This window comes from Mustela nivalis (genome assembly GCF_964662115.1).
Source record: "Mustela nivalis genome assembly, chromosome: 18".
Lineage (NCBI taxonomy): Eukaryota > Metazoa > Chordata > Mammalia > Carnivora > Mustelidae > Mustela > Mustela nivalis.
Window position 1 is genome coordinate 37,099,998 of NC_139037.1, and position 7,659 is coordinate 37,107,656.

The window sequence follows — 7,659 nt, forward strand, 5'->3', positions numbered from 1 at the left end:
TAGGAAGGAAAGACTTCTCTGATCCTTGGCAGGGTGGAAAGCTTGAGAAATGTATGCTAACAATATTTATTCAGTCACGACCAGATGAAGGCAAGCTATGGCCTTGAACGAATTATCTGAACACTTGTGAAAACAGTACCACCTGGTGCCCCAGGGTGGGCCACACCTTGGGGGCAGGAATGACATGGTGCCCTTGTGGCAATCCCCTTTACTTGGGTTTGACCCCATGGATGTGTCATGGCTACTCGCTAAGTCTGCTCCTGCAGCACTTGGGGGAAGGAAGTACCAATGCATCTCAGCCTCCTGAGCTCACTCTCTCAACGGAACTTGACTGTGACTCAGCACAGACTCCTAGGACATGTGAGCAAAAGACCTGCGCCAATAGTGTAAAATTCTTGAGAGAACTTCAAATGTCACTGCCTTTCACGTGGGGAGTTCCACTGGTCTACTCCTCATTTGGCTGCCTACGTCCTAGGTCGGCCACAGCCCAGGCAGTGTCTATGCAGGTCCTGCCTCTTGGCTGGGGATTTCCTGACCCCCTGCTGCGGTAAGCGGGCTGTAAACCCTGGGAAGCTAATGTGTCAATAATTACACTCTCCCTTATGGAGAAGCGGTCAGTGAAGGGATGATGTGATACACTGGACCTTCAAGGCAGCTCACAGTCAGGAGGGCAGTCAGCTTTGACTTTGCACCTTAGATACTAACTAAAGATTCATTATCATCAGTATTATTACCGTGACATGGCAATTACTTACTTTTTAAAAATACCTAAGTGGCCTTCTTCATGAAGAAACCAAATAAAAGTGTATCAGTTTTTCAAAATCTTGATTTCCTGTTAACTCCCTCATTAGGAGTCCCCAGTGGAGCTTCTGCCAAACTGACAAAGCATGTTGGCAGCATCCAGATATAATCCAGAAATTCCACTTAGGAAATGTGATCACCTGGCCTCTTCAAGAGTGAAGGGTGCGCAGTGACAAAGTCAAATAACAGAGCTCACCAGGGCAGGTTTCAGGTGGGCATAGCTAGTGTCCCCTACACAGTGGGAGAGGACACACGATCAAGAGGTTTCAGTTAATCAAACAAGGGAGAAAGGCCAGCATGTAGAAATAGGCTGTCAGAACAGCAGATTTCAACGGAGCCCAACACACCTACTGGAAGGATGAGAAGTAAGACATGGGAAGGACATCTAACACAGTGCTGGGGATCAAGCCATCCTTGTCATCAACTCTGCTGCTCCCAGACTTCCTGCCATGCACTGCATCTGAACGTTGAACTCTTTGGCCTCTTTCTGAGAAAAGGCATGGTAGACCACACCTGGGGGATTCAAACGAATAAGAAATGATAATTCAGGTTGGGCATGACTATAAGACTCATGACTTTTCTAACTATGAAACTATGGTTATTTAGACATAGAAGACAGGGCTGCTACAGAGAGCAGAGGTTTCTAAGCTTTCTTGGATGCCTCTTATTCTACCCTCTGGCCACGCATCCTAGGAGTTACAAGAGTGTGCTTTCAAACAGTGCTTCTCTGGGTGCCTGGGTGGCTCAGTCAGTTGAGTGTTCAACTCTGATTTCTCCGAGGTCATGATCTCAGGGTCCTGGGATTGAGCTCTGTGTCTGGTTCTGCATTCCAGGTGATTCTGCTTGAGAATCACTCTGTTTCCCTCTTCCCCTCCTGACTGAGTGTGCTCTCTCTCAATTAAATAAATAAATATTTAATAAAAGTTATATGATAGCGATTCCCTGCATGCAGATTTTGGAAATAATTACATTCTGTTCACTGTAAGATGTTTAAAAGATTTTTCACATATTTATGTCCATGAAATTGGTGTGTGTCATAAGATACCTGGGAATAAACCTAACCAAAGAGGTTAGGATCTGTACTCAAAGAACTACAGAACACTCATGAAAGAAATTGAAGAAGACACAAAAAGAGGGAAGACCATTCCATGCTCTTGGATAGGAAGAATAAACATTGTTAAAATGTTTATACTGCCTAGAGCAATCTATACTTTTAATGCCATTCCGATCAAAATTCCACCGGTATTCTTCAAAGAGCTGGAGCAAATAATCCTAAAATCTGTATGGAATCAGAAGTGACCCCGAATCGCTACGGAAATGTTGAAAAACAAAAATAAAACTGGGGGCATCATGTTACCTGATTTCAAGCTTTACTACAAAGCTGTGATCACCAAGACAGCATGGTACTGGCATAAAAACAGACACATAGACCAGTGGAACAGCATAGAGAGCCCAGATATGGACCCTCAACTCTATGGGCAAATAATCTTCGACAAAACAGGAAAAAATATACAGTGAAAAAAAGACAGTCTCTTCAATAAATGATGCTGGGAAAACTGAATAGCTATATGTAGAAGAATGAAACGTGACCATTCTCTTACACCATACACAAAGATAAACTTAAAATGTATAAAAGACCTCAACTTGAGACAGGAATCTATCAGAATCTTAGAGGAGAACATAGGCAGGAACCTCTTCAATATCAGCCACAGCAACTTTTTCCAAGATATGTCTCGTCTCCAAAGGCAAAGGAAACAACAGCAAAAATAAACTTTTGGGACTTCATCAAGATCAAAAGCCTCTGCACAGCAAAGGAAACAGTCAACAAAACAAAGAGGCAACCCATGGAATGGGAGATGATATTTGCAAATGATGGTACAGACAAAAGGTTGATATCCAGGATCTATAAAGAACTCCTCAAACTCAATCATATCAAAAATGGGCAGAAGATATGAACAGACACTTGTCCAATGAAGACATACAAATGGCTCTCAGACACATGAAGAAATTTTCATCATCACTAGCCATTAGGGAGAGTAAAATCAAAACCACACTGAGGTATCACCTTACACCAGTTAGAATGGCCAAAATTAGCAAGACAGGAAACAACATGTGTTAGAGAGGATGTGGAGAAAGAGGAACCCTCTTCCACTGTTGCTGGGAATGCAAGTTGGTGCAACCACTTTGGAGAACAGTGTGGAGATTCCTCAAGAAATTAAAAATAGAGCTTCCCTATGACCCTGCCGTTGCACTCTTGGGTATTTACCCCAAAGATACAGATGGAGTGAAAAGAAGAGCCATCTGTACCCCAATGATTATAGCAGCAATGGCCACGGTCGCCAAACTGTGGAAAGAACCAAGATGCCCTTCAATGGACGAATGGATAAGGAAGATGTGGTCCATATACACTATGGAGTATTATGCCTCCATCAAAAAGGATGAATACCCCACTTTTGTAGCAACATGGTCAGGACTGGAAGAGATTATGCTGAGTGAAATAAGTCAGGCAGAGAGAGTCCATTATCATATGGTTTCACTTATTTGTGGAGCATAACAAATAGCATGGAGGACAAGGGAAGATGGAGAGGAGAAGGGAGTTGGGGGAAATTGGAAGGGGAGGTGAACCGTAAGAGACTATGAACTCTGAAAAACCACCTGAAGGACTTGAAGGGGAGGTGGGTGGGAGGTTGGGGGAACAAGATGGTGGGTGTTAGGGAGCGCATGTATTGCAGGGAGCACTGAATGTGGTGCAAAAACAATGAATACTGTTACGCTGAAAAGAAATTAAAAAAAAAAAAAGAAATTGGGTGTGTCATACAACAATGGTGTCCTTCACTGGTGAAACACAGGTCTTTCTTTAAGCTAAGAATATATATTGATCTATGTAGTTTCAGCCTTAAAAACTTCCACACTCCTGCTTCTACTTAATTTTCTGATAAAGAAAAACATGGCTTTGGGAACACAGTATGGGTGTAAATGCAAGACGTATAGCAGAAAGGCCTGGTTTCAGGTCCAAGAGACTACAAAATCTGATTCACACAACACTCTATAAATTCCACCCCAGCTCCCTTGGGCTTCCTGGAGTACATCTGGACAAGAAAACCAAAGCACTTATATTATACAATATACACAGTATATTAATTACATTATATTATATTATGTACAGAGTCTTGTTTTGCTTCAAATGCAAGAATGGCGTTAAAACCTGTTTCTAAAGAGCAACCCCAGAATGACTTTGCTTCAACTGTCACAGGTGCTTCGATTAGACTTGAAAGTCTTTTCTGGAATAAACCACATCTAAAAGTTACTGAGCACTCATTATTTGTCATGCACCTGGCTAGAAGCTACACATTTTATCTCGTTATATTTTCTGAACAATCCTTTAAAGTAGACATTATTCCTATAATGCACACGAGAAAGCTGAAGCTCAGATATGCTGAGACCCATAACTGGATCACAGAGATAGGGAGTGGCAGAGGTGGAGATGAACGTAGTGGTCCAAAGACCAGTTTTAATGGTGTCTATACTCCCCTGCTTACAACTGCCCTGAGGGATTGCTCCCTTCCTTGACACAGCTATTCTCTGCTCAACTCCCAGGGTCCTGGGTTATGATACCATTCTTCAGCATGCTCAGATCAGGACGTAGTAACGGCATTAGGGTTTGAAGCTGACAGCTAAGAAAAAATTCTTGAAACCTCTTTTGTACAAAAAGGTGGTTTATTTAAGCTCGGGGACACAACCCATGGGAAGAAAGAGCTGGACCAGCGTCATGAAGAGTGGCCCTTTATATACTTTCAGGTTGGGACAGGGTTAGGGATGGTGGAATTTTGGAAGCAAGGTTTCCAGGGCCATGAGAGGGATAGCTATTGTTAAAAATAACATGGAGGACATGGGGAGATGGAGAGAAGAAGTGAGTTGGGGGAAATTGGAGGGGGAAACAAACCATGAGTTACTGTGGACTCAGAAACAAACTAAGGGGTTTGGAGGGGAGGGGAGGTCAGGGGTTGAGTAAGCCTGGTGGTGGGTATTGTGGAGGGCACGTATTGCATGGAGCACTGGGTGTGAAGCATAAATGATGAATTCTAGAACACTGAAAAGAAATTTTTAAAAAAGTGTCATTTATTACTATCTAATAAAACCTGAGTCATGAGGCCCTTCAGAAGTTAATCAGTGGTCCATATGCTTGGGAGATGATTGCCTACACAGATTTTGGGGGGCTTAAAATAAAGGAAATTTCCAAAAGAATTTTTTTTTAAAGATTTCATTCATTCATTTGACAGACAGAGATCATAAGTAGGCAGAGAGGCAGGCAGAGAGAGAGGAGGAAGCAGGCTCCCCGCTGAGCAGAAAGCCTGTGGAGAGGCTTGAACCCAAAGCCCTGGGATCAGGACGCCACCCGAAGGCAGGGACCTAACCCATTGAACCACCCAGGCACCCCATCCAAAAGGATTTTTAGATGTTAAAGTACAGTTATAGGATACTGGGACGGGGTGGGGCTAGCACTGCTTTATGCCCTTAGCAAAATGTCAACATCAAGGCAGTTGAGTCCCTAGAGGAAGGCTACTCTCCCTGTTTCAAGGACTTGCCAATGGGCTGCAGGTAGTAAGGAAATTTAATAATTTTTCCTCTGCCTTTGTTTTCCACATCACTTTCCACCAGAGAAGGGTCATTCACAGAACAGTTGTCAGGGCAGGAACCACCATCAGCACCTCACAAAAGGGGAAACCAGGTCGCAGAGAGGATCGGAGCCTTAACCACCGTCAGCAGGTGGCAGGCAGCGGCCAAGTCGGCCCAAGGCCCTCGGCCCTCCTTTAGCACACTGAGCGGGCCCCAGGGGACCTGCCGCCAGCTCTGACATCAATCTTCAGCGCAGAGACTGCGCCAGGCCAACGGGACTCCGGGCCTCGGTTTCCCTTATGTGAGGCGGGACAATTCCCCTAGCAGTTTCAGTCGGTCTCCGCTGCGAACCGGTCCACCTACCAGCACCAAGTTCCCGACCCTTTACATCCCAACCCTCCCCGGCTCACAGGCCATCAACCTCGCTTACTCTTCATCCTCCAGCCGCTTCCGGTGCGTTCTGATGACGTTTCCAAAGGGCGACCCTCTCTCTTTGCCTCTCTCCACTTTTCTCAGCAGCCCTCGGCCATCAAAACTTCTCTCATTAAAGTTGGGGCTGGAGCGGGGCGCCTGGGTGGCTCAGTGGGTTAAGGCCTCTGCCTTCGGCTCAGGTCATGATCCCAGGGTCCTGGGATTGAGCCCCGCATCGGGCTCTTTGCTCAGCAGGGAGCCTGCTTCCTCCTCTCTCTCTCTCTCTGCCTGCCTCTCTGCCTGCTTGTGATCTCTCTCTGTCAAATAAATAAACAAAATCTTTAAAAAAAAAAAAAGTTGGGGCTGGAGGGAGGTAATGTGCCCGAGCTCGCGCGCCACGCTAAGTCGCGAGACTGAAACGCTGCAACTCTCACCTGGAGTCGCAGGCGCGCGGGCTCTCAGGTGGCGTCGTCTGTGACGTCACTGAAGCGCGCCGACCTACGGTGGCGCATGCGCCAAGTGGAGGCTCCGCTACACTGCTGGCCCGGCTAGTCTTGACGGTGTCTCCTTCGGGGGCTTTCTCAGCTCCCGTGTACTGTAGGCGGGGGAAGGCCAGAAACCCCGGGGCTGTGGTTCGGGCATGTGGACTGCTTGTGAAGAGCTGGAGCAGAGCCGGGCCAGTCGACCCGAAGAGGACTCCGGGGACTTTGGGTATCAGGGGACTACGGAAGAGGGGCAAGGATGGTGGGAATGAGGTCCATGGGGTCGCTCATTAGCCGTCTCTACAGAGTAGCCGAGTCCCTGAAGTTGGCATGGACGGCTTAGGCTCTAGTTTTGTCCTTCTGCTAAACTAGCTGTGTGACCTCGCTTAAGGCACTTCCCATCTCCAGCGTCCCTTTTCCCCATCACTGTGAGTGGGTTGGGTCTGATAGTCTGAACGTTTTCTTGAGACCCAGAATGTTAGTTTCTGTCAGGAAGTCAAAAGGCAAGGATCTGATGCCCATTGTTCTGGGGAGGGGTCAAGAATTGCGGCTGGGAGGCCAGTGCAGACGTCTCGGAAGTGACCTGGTGTGCAGCACGGTGCAGCCTTCATTTCTGCGGAGTGCGGGTCAGGAGAGCAGTATAGCCCCTCCACTTTAAGTCAGCGGGTCAAACTTCCAGTAAGGTATAAACTCCTTTTAAGGGAGCAGGAATTGTCTAGGAACCCTGAGGTTTTATGTCCACAGATCCTAGTTTGGGGAAACATTGATTTAATTGTTTTTGGGTGGTGACCTTGAGCTATTTTGATCTTAAACGTAGGACTGCAGGCCCTCGAATTCAGTGGCTGTCATGTGGCTTGTCCTGGTGAACGTGAACCTTGTGTGTATATTAACATCGAAATGGAATTACACGCTGCAGATTTAAATGTATTGCGCCTGTAGATGCCTGAGAATAGTTAGGAGTCTATGGGACTAAGCTTGAGAACCTGCTATTGGGGATCCATACCATGTGAACTACCAAATGTGAACTTCAAAAGAGCCACATGAGACAGCAGAAGATAGTAAGAGCCAACTTCAGTGCTGTAGTCTCAAGGGGCCCCTTTTGAGAGGACCTTTGTGATTATGGTGACAAGGAAGAAGGCAGGCCTCTCCCTTCTTGAGAGCTGCTTTTTTTAAGGTTGTTAAAACTTTTTATGTCCCAGCTGACCTTTCTGAAGGCGTCCAAGTCAGCTTGGAGGACTGCCAGTCTTCCATGGAGTTCCCTGCTTGTGGTGGGGTGAGCACTGAGAAGTGCAGTTATTTTGTAACTCCCTGATCACTAAATTGTTTTTTTAAAAAGCAAACAAACCAC

At 46.2% G+C, this 7,659-nt stretch overlaps 1 long non-coding RNA gene across 1 annotated transcript; it reads right to left on the reverse strand.

The window, feature by feature from the left end:
- Positions 1-809: 809 nt before the first annotated feature.
- On the reverse strand, positions 810-6,283 carry LOC309853186. The gene is made up of 3 exons (XR_014305552.1): positions 6,194-6,283; positions 5,849-5,974; positions 810-1,314 (listed from the first exon to the last, which is right to left on the reverse strand). It is a non-coding gene; the product is annotated as an uncharacterized lncRNA (long non-coding RNA).
- Positions 6,284-7,659: the final 1,376 nt, after the last annotated feature.